The following is a 9012-nucleotide window of genomic DNA, read 5'->3' as shown; positions in this document are numbered from 1 at the left end:
GGAGAAGGAGAAGGAGAAGGAGAAGGAGAAGGAGAAGGAGAAGGAGAGAAGAAAGAGAGAAAAAGGAAGGAAGGAAGGAAGGAAGATGAGGAGGACATGGTGCTGTAAGTGGAGAAAGAGCAAAGAATTGAGCCACAATATGGAAAAATAAGCCAAACTATGCTTTTCACTTACAAACATGAATAATGTAGGTTGCAATCTGTTACTTCAAATGTAATTTTTCATAGTAGAATTATACATCCATAGGCCTTGGGACATAAAGACTCACTGAATTATGAAGGGTTGTCTCTCTGACTACATAGCTGGCAGTGTGAAAGAGCTCCCGATGTTCAGAAGCAACTAAGACTGTCAAAGGAAGTTAAAGGTTAAAAGAGTGGGGAGGTTGTTTTTTTTTTTTTTAATGAATTTTCATCCATATTTAGTGAGAAAAAGTAGGCGCAAAGAAGGAAATGACTTTTGCTTGGTTGGATGAAGAAACTATAATTAACAACAGAAAAAAGACAGCAATTCACTTCTATCTTCTTTGCCAAAGGGAAAAGTGTTTACCATACGAATGACAGCAACAAAAAGTCGGTCAGAGAGTTGATCCCCAGTCAGTAGAATATAAGAGAGTGGCTAGTTACTCTTGATTTAAGTTACTTGGCCTACATTAATTCTTCCCTCAAGTATTTCTTCAACTAGAAGATGTGACTGCTGAGCTACTGTCAGTAATGTTTCAGAGTGGAAAATGGGAGAAGCACCACAAGGTTGGAGAAGAGCAAATACTTTCCTTATTTTCGAAGGGGAGAATCTACAAAATATAGGTTCACTCGATTTTCCAATGCTTCTGATTAAACATTTCATAGTTTTCTTGTTAAGAATTTGGCGAGATATGGAGTATATAATAATACAATTAAATGTGTTCAGGGTTGGTTGGGAGGCCAAATTCATGGAGTAATCATTAATAATTCAATGTTAGCATATGAGGAAGTCTCCAGTGGAATATCCTCAGGCTCTCTGCTCAGTCTGGTGCTACTCAATAGTTTTAACAAATAAAGGTGTAGATGCATTCTCAAATTTGCCTATGAAGCTAAGCTGAGGGATCATTAGCACAGACAATGATAGGATCCCCAAATTCCTTGACAGATTCCTTGACAATGTTAGAGCATAGGACAGAATCTAAATCAATGAAATTTAATAGACATAAATATTAAGTCTAACATTTAGGTGTAAAAAGTCAATTTATTAATAACAACATGGGGTAGACATGGTTAGATACGAATTTGAAAAAAAAATAGAGGTTTTCATGAACTGTAAGTTCAACATAAATCAGGAGTTTTATACGGGAGCCAAAAAAAATGCTAATGCAATCTTTGTTGCATTAAGAGGGCAATAGCTTACAGGAATAAAGAGTAAATAGTCCCTCTGTCAAACCTCATCTGAAGCACTGTATTCAGCTCTTGGCACTATAGTTTAAGAAGAACTTTGATAAGATGGAGAGTGTCCAGAGGAGATCAGTCAGGATGGAAATGGACCCTAAGTCCATGTGATATGAATATCAATTGAAAAAAAAACAAAAACTGGAGATATCAAGTCTCAAGAAGAGAGAAGATTCATAAGGGGCTTGCTACTTATATTTAATTATTTTAACGGCTGTTGTGTAGAAGGGGATTAAGCTTGTTCTATCTGGGTCCCTATACAGTAGAAGCAGGAGACATGAGTAGCTTCAGATAGGGAGACAGAGGCTTAATAGAAGAAAGAACTTCCTAACAATGAAAACTCTCCACAAATGGGTTGAACTGCCTTGAGAAGTGGGGGCAGGCACACCCTCCTTAAAAATTTAAAGAAGAGACTGGATAATAACTTGTCAAAAATATTATATTGGGAATTCATTTGCATGTGAGTTCAATTTACTCGCTGCTGAGGTCAACCTCAGCACTCTTGATTCTATGATTTTATATTTCCCCACCTGCAAAATGAGGGAATAGAATGCCTCTGAGATCCCTTTCAGATCTAATTCAAGAATCCTATTCACCAGTTGGCCTCAAATGAATTTCTCTTTTAGGGGATTTTCAATCACAGTGTAGAATTCTGAGTTGCAGAAGGATATAGGTACCTGAGGTGGGGGGGTTGGTAGGGTAGGTAGGAAGATGGGAATCCCCAGAAAGGGAACTAAAGTTGTCTTAACTGTTTTTCTTTTTTTACTCCTTTGAGTCTTTTGTGTGTTCTTCATTATCTATGGGTAGAAATGAAATCTTTTTGTGTGCGATATACATTGTTCACTTATGTGCTTGCATATGATCTGGGGGACATTTTTCCCTATGTCTATAGAGATCTACACATAATCCTGAGGCTTTCAGGAGGAAACCCTAGGTAAGTTAAAAAAAAAAAGATTTTTGGCAAGCAGCTCTCCTCAATCCCTAAGATATAATTTAGTCTATGGAAACTCCAGAACTTAGGGTTCTAGGTCATATATTACTGAAACAGTTTGTACCTTCAAAATCAAAGATCAGTGAGTACCCCAATATGTACAACTTCAAACCAGAAATTGGTTTCATCTATTTCTGACCTTTTTTGTAAGTTCCATTCTTTTTCTGGCAGAAAATCTGATTTCAGTCCATATTGCCATTTTATCATTTCTCACAGCTGCGGCTGTGATCACAGCTTTAGAGCAGTGGAAATGTTTGTCACATTTAATATTATGCTCCCATTTTTCGCATATGTGAAGCCAATCCATTTTGCTTAGAAGATGCCGAAATTTAAGGAGGCAGTTGCTATTGCAACCACATAATGCATATGTATTTAATGACGTGTACTAACAAGTCTAATTCAATATGCACACCAACAATCACATGTGTAGGACATCCTGGAGTTGAAGAGTTTGGTGGGGAAAAGATATTGGACTTAGACTCAAGGCACAAGCTATTTGTGAGACCTTGGGCAAATCAGTTCCTCTCTCTGAGTCTAGGATCCTTCTTCTATAAGATGAATGAACTAAAGTAGGTCAACTCCTAATACGCCATCCAGTTTGACATTGTACATTCCAGGGTCCCTTCTAGTCTTAACATTCTGTGTTTTATGTTCTGTCATTCTCTACTTTAGATCCTTTTAAACTCTACTGTTCTATGGTCCATGTTCTACTGTTCAGTGTTCTAGGGCTTGTCCAAGTTAACATGCTCTGTTTCTGCTCTTTGGTAACTATTGAATAATCAAGGCTGGTATGGTTAATTCAACTAATTCAATAATTGTTGTGTCTAGTAGGTGTAGGGCCTTGCTTTTGGCAGTGACAAAGATAAATAAGACATGATACTTGTCACCATTTACTTTGTGATCCAATACTATCTATCTTCTCTATAGAGAATATCCTGGTATGAGCATGAGTTGTCATCATTAAAATTATTTGGGTTTCTGGGCCATATATTCTCCAATGGGATCCAGTGTCAAACAATGTTAACATTGAAGCCTCCCAAAAATATTGTCATTGGTATTCTTGAGGATCTAGTTGTAATGGGACAAAAGCAAACAACAACAAAAACACAAAGAAATAAAAACACCCAAAATTAGTTATAGTTAAAAGAGGCAGGAAAGATATTGTATGATGAAACAGCATGCCTAAGGTAGAATTAGTAATGGGAAGAGTTGGTAAATAGCAGAGTCAGCTTCTGCAGTCAGCTTTTCTTACTCAGATCTCAGTTCTTTGTTTCACTCTACTATACTTATAAGGAAGAGGAAGGTGCTTGAAGTACTATTGAAGAGTGGGGACAAATATTGACAACATGGCACCACCATTGAAGAATACTGTCCGAGGCAAAGAAATCTCATTATACAAATCACCATCCTCCCAATGTGTACCATTGTCTTTAATAGTGTGCCTCCTCTGTAATTTCATTCTTACTTTCCTGGCTTTATAGCAGTGCTATGAAGGATGTCTGTCTATCTATGTATCTATCTATGAATCTATCTATCATCTATCTATTTATCTACCTATCTATCTATCTATCTATCTATCTATCTATCTACCTATCTATCTATCATCTATCAATGTATTTATTTAAGTTTATCTTTTTTGTTTATTCATTCATGTGTGAATATGTTCATTCACTTGCATGTATGTGTGTATATTACCTTTCATTTAGCCCTTATAGTCTATAATCCCATTAACTGTGCCTTTACTTATCATGACTTTTGAATTGTACTATACTCTTTCCTTCTGAGAATTCCTTACCTTTCATCTGTGATCCTTCATTTCTGAATGGACCACCTATTCCCTTGTTGGGGTACCAGCAAAAGAAAAACAGCACAGAAAAAAACCTCAATCTTGTCACAAGTCAACATAATTGGGGTATTTTTATCTTGAGAGTTTCCACTTTGGGCCTAACTCTGAAAAGTAGTCACTTCCTGGCAAAAGGATTCAAAATCCCCTAGGATCTATGACTATAATGTCTAGAATATTTATTCCAGGAGAGGATCAAGAAGAGAAGGGGAGACATCAAAGTGATAATGCGGGATCCCTGGAGTAGCTGCACAACTCCTAGCTCTAATCCAGCTGCACAGGAAAGCTTAGCACCAACACTCACTCCTCTGTGCATGGAGCCAGAATCTCCTTTGTCATAAGCCTTTGAAAGGTAATACAGTAATTGATGTGTGTGCAGGTAGGCTTGGCCCAGATCCCAAGAGGCTTAACAATAAATTCCCAAATTGGTTAAAACTTGATGCTTTTCTGGTGGGAAAGAGGTTTGTGCTTCCCCACCATTATTTATGATGTAGAGAAAAGGAACCACATGGATGATGGATCTGCTTTTATCTGATAAAAATGGGAGAAACAGTGAAGGGTCCTGGTGAGCTATTGCACAGAATTTCCTCAGGACATGTTAAAAACACATATTAGAGAAAATGAATTTTTTTGCTGGCTAAAAAGCATCCATTTACAATAGAAACATCCATATATTTATGTGTTTTTCACCCTTAAAATAGTAACCCAGGACAGAATAACAAACAATCTCTTAATAGTACTCATTTATCAAGCTTAGCTTTAAAAAAAAATGAGAGAAATTGAAAAACTTGAAAATAACTAAACAGGTTTATAGAATCACAAAATTCCAGAGATGAAAGAGATTTTAGGTCTCTTAGTATAACTCCTATCTAAAGAAAGAATTCTCTGTAAAATATTCCATGCAAGTGGTCATCTGACTACTATAATGAATTCTTCTAGTAATAGAAGACCCACTATTTCCTACTCCATTTTACTTTGGACAGCTTAAATTATTAATAATATTAGCTCATATTTAGATATCATTTACATATGTTATCTCCTTTGAATCTTGTGGCAACCATGTGAAGTGAATGTTAAAATTATCATTGTACTCATTTTGTAAAGGCAGCTACATGGTTCAATGGAGAGAGTGCTGGTCCTGGAGTTAGGAAGACGTAAGTTCAAATGCATCCTCAGACACTTCCTAGTTGTGTAAAACTTGGTAAGTCATTAACTTACTTTCTTCAACTATAAAATGGGCGTGATAGCACCTGCCTCCCAGGTTGTTGTGAAGATAAAATGAGAAAATGTTTACAAAGTGTCTAGCAAAGTATAGGCAGCTAATACATAAGTAATCCCTTCTGTTTCATCACCAGTTGACTAAACCGAGGTTCAGACAGGTTGGATGACCTGCTGATAGTCACACAGCTATTAAGTCTCAAAATCTGGATACAAATCCAGGTCTTCTTGAGTCCCAGGACCAGCCTAAAATGAGTTCATGGTAGAGCCAGGCCTTGATCCCAGGGTTCTTAACTCTCAGCCCAATTCTCCTTCTGCCACACAAAATTGACATAAAACTTTCTTCCTCTACCTTCCATCCTTTGTTCCTCCTTTTCCTCTTTGAGGTCTGGCTGACATAGGATAGTATTTTGAATACCTGAATACAGCATTCATTCTTGCCTCTTTCCTTCACTCACAAATCTTCTACAGATTAAAAATCTCCAGTTAGTTCAAATGATGCACACATGGAAGTATGCCCCAGCCCCTCATCATTTCAGTTACTCTCTACAAGATGGATTGTGCATTTCCGGGTCCTTCTTGTCACCATCCTGTGTAAATCTGGAACAAACCAATGTTCTCTAGATATATACTAACCTGGATGGAGTAAAGGAAAAATAACATTTCTTTTTTCTTTTGAACTTGCTTCCGAGTAAAGCTTTGGAGACTCTTGTCCACATGAACTCATCATCATTTTCCCATAATGTTCTTTTTTAGTAGACTTTTTGAACCCAAATAAAATATTGTACATTTGTTCCTATTAAAAGAGAGTATCTCTCTTATTTTACTGAATCAAGTTATTTTGGAGCACAGATATACTACTAGTGATTTATTATCCATTGATTCCTTTAAAAAATGGTTTCAGAGTTATACTAACTGATGTAAAGTGAAATGAGCAGAACCAGAAGAATATTGTCCACAGTAACAGCAATACCGTATGATCTACTGTGAATAACATAGCTATTCTCAGCATTGTAATGATCCAAGACAGTTCTGAAGGACTTAGGATGAAAGGTCTTGTCCATCTCCAGAGAAACAACTTATGGAGCCTGAATACAAATTGAAGTATATTTTTCTTTACTTTATTTTTACTGTTTTTTTTCTGTTTTCTTTCACAGTATGACTTAAATCAAAATGTATTTTGTATCTACACATGTATAACCTATGAAAAATTGCTTTCCTTCTCAATTAGGTGGAAGAGGAGAGGGAGGGGGAGTATTTGGAACTCAAAATTTTGAAAAAAATGTTAAAATTATTTTACATGTAATTGGAAAAATAAAATATTAAATATAAAAGGAAACATCATTGTTAATTATTATTTGATTTTGTTGTTCTTGTGAAGTCAAACATTGTATAGTAGAAGAAGAACTGGACTTGGAGCAAATAATTTTCCTTTCTTTGGCCTCAGTTGTACAATCTGCAAAATGAAAGGATTTAGTTTTTATATAGTATCAGGTTTTTTTTGTTGTTGTTTTGACCTAGTCGTCTCTACTCTAACATTCTTTGTTTTAAAATACTTTTTCAGCAATGACATCCTAGGTTCTAAAGTCTTTTCTAGTGTGAACCTTCTAAGATCCAGGATGCCCATTCACAATTAGTTGGTTTTGGGAATATGAAAATGGGACTCAATCCTCAAATGCAAAAGTTATATTCTGTCTTTTCTTATGGCACTTTTCCCATGATCAGATTTTATTTGCCAAAGATGGTAAATTCTCCTGGTTCTGAGATAATTTAAAAAAATACGTTCTAACAATTTCCCAGGCTTCCTTTGTTCATTAAACACTTTTTCCTCTCCTGCTGAAAATTACACCTTGTTGTAAAGGGCATTGGAAACAAGGATTTTATTTGAACCGAGGACAAAGTGAACAGAAATGCTTCACTAATTATGTGACTAATTATTTGAACCGTCTCCCTTTTGACAGTATAATTACACTAAAGTAGGTGAAATGTCTCAATTATTTGGGGAAAAGAAAAGAGAAGGTCCCCCGCCCCCTGCAAACTTTATCTGAACTCAAAGAAAGTGTAAACTTTCTAAAAATAGGAGGCAATTTCTATGTCTCAAGACCCATGACAAGCAATGTGGTAGTTCTCTCTCTTTTAAATTACCAAGAAAAAATATTTTATGAATAAACTCTATTTATTCAGAGGGTGCTTTTCCATTACCATTTACCCATGGCCCATATGGTTTTTGGTCAGGGCTGGTTTCTCAAATTAGAATGTATTGAACCGGATGGTCCAAAGTGAAATAAATAAGACTTTCTTATCTACTGGGCAGCTAGTGGAGCAGTAGATAGAGTGCTGGGGCCAGAGTTAGGAATACTCATCTTCAAGAGTTCAAATCTGGTCTTAGACACTTACTAGCTGTATGACCCTAGGAAAGCCACTTACCCTTTATAGCTTCAGTTCCTTATCTGTAAAATGGAGTGGAGAAGGACATGGCAAATCACTCTATTATCTTCTGCCAAGAAAACCCCAAGCAAGGTCATAGAGAGTCCAAGGCAACTGAAATGACTGAAGTGCCTACTACACATTCAAAGATACAAAGACAAAAGTTATTGACCCCTGTCCTTAGGGGACTTACTTAGCTAAGGGACATATTCTCTTGTCCACACACACACACACACACACACACACAAAAACAAATAAAATTACACATATATATATTTATATATACATACACCCCTCTATGTATATATATATATACATAGAGGGGGGGAGGGAGAGAGAAAGAGAGAGAAGAGTAATATAATTTTGTTTGGAGAAAACACTAGAATTTGAAGCAGGGAGGGAATCAAGAAGGTCTTCATGGAGAAGTTTTTTAATCTAAACTTTGGAGAAAATAAGGAATTTTAAGAATTATTGTTGTTGTTGTTCATCCTTTGTTCTAAAAGAGGACCAAAGACATCAGAAAAGGGATGTCTTGATTTCTTCATGGACTGGATTTAAGTGAGGCAGAGATGCATAAAGACATAAATCTCACTTTCCTCCATATTCATAGGAGTCAACTGGCAATACATAAGCCAAGATGACTGGCAATGATCCAGGATGTAGGAGGTGACCTTAGACTTTCAAAATTAAGGCCTTTCTCATGTCTCATTTTCTCTGAGGCAACACCCATTCAATGACCAAGGGCTAGGTAAAAATTGAGACAAAAAATGGCCTAGTTTACCATCACAAAAGGATTATTCTGGGAGGGGAAGAACAGAAAACAATTGCTATTTACACTCACTCAGAGCCATCAAAACACAGACAATGAACAACAGAGATTTGGGCTGGGCACATTCAACGAAAGCCAGTGATTTAGGTTTAAAGGCATAGTCAAGCAGCTCAATTTGAACCACAATGAACTTTTTTACAATCCATTTTTTTGTTTGTTTGTTTTCAGAGTTATATTTCAAGAAATCATTAATGAAAATTGGGGAGGACAAGTGGGAAATTGTCCCAGCTTTTAGATAGATAGATAGATAGATAGATAGATAGATAGATAGATAGATAGATAGATA

Source organism: Petaurus breviceps, unplaced genomic scaffold (genome assembly GCF_028583685.1).
Source record: "Petaurus breviceps papuanus isolate PSGF00001 unplaced genomic scaffold, PetGlider_PUasm1.0 176, whole genome shotgun sequence".
In the NCBI taxonomy this organism is placed as follows: domain Eukaryota; kingdom Metazoa; phylum Chordata; class Mammalia; order Diprotodontia; family Petauridae; genus Petaurus; species Petaurus breviceps.
This window is presented reverse-complemented; position numbering follows the sequence as displayed.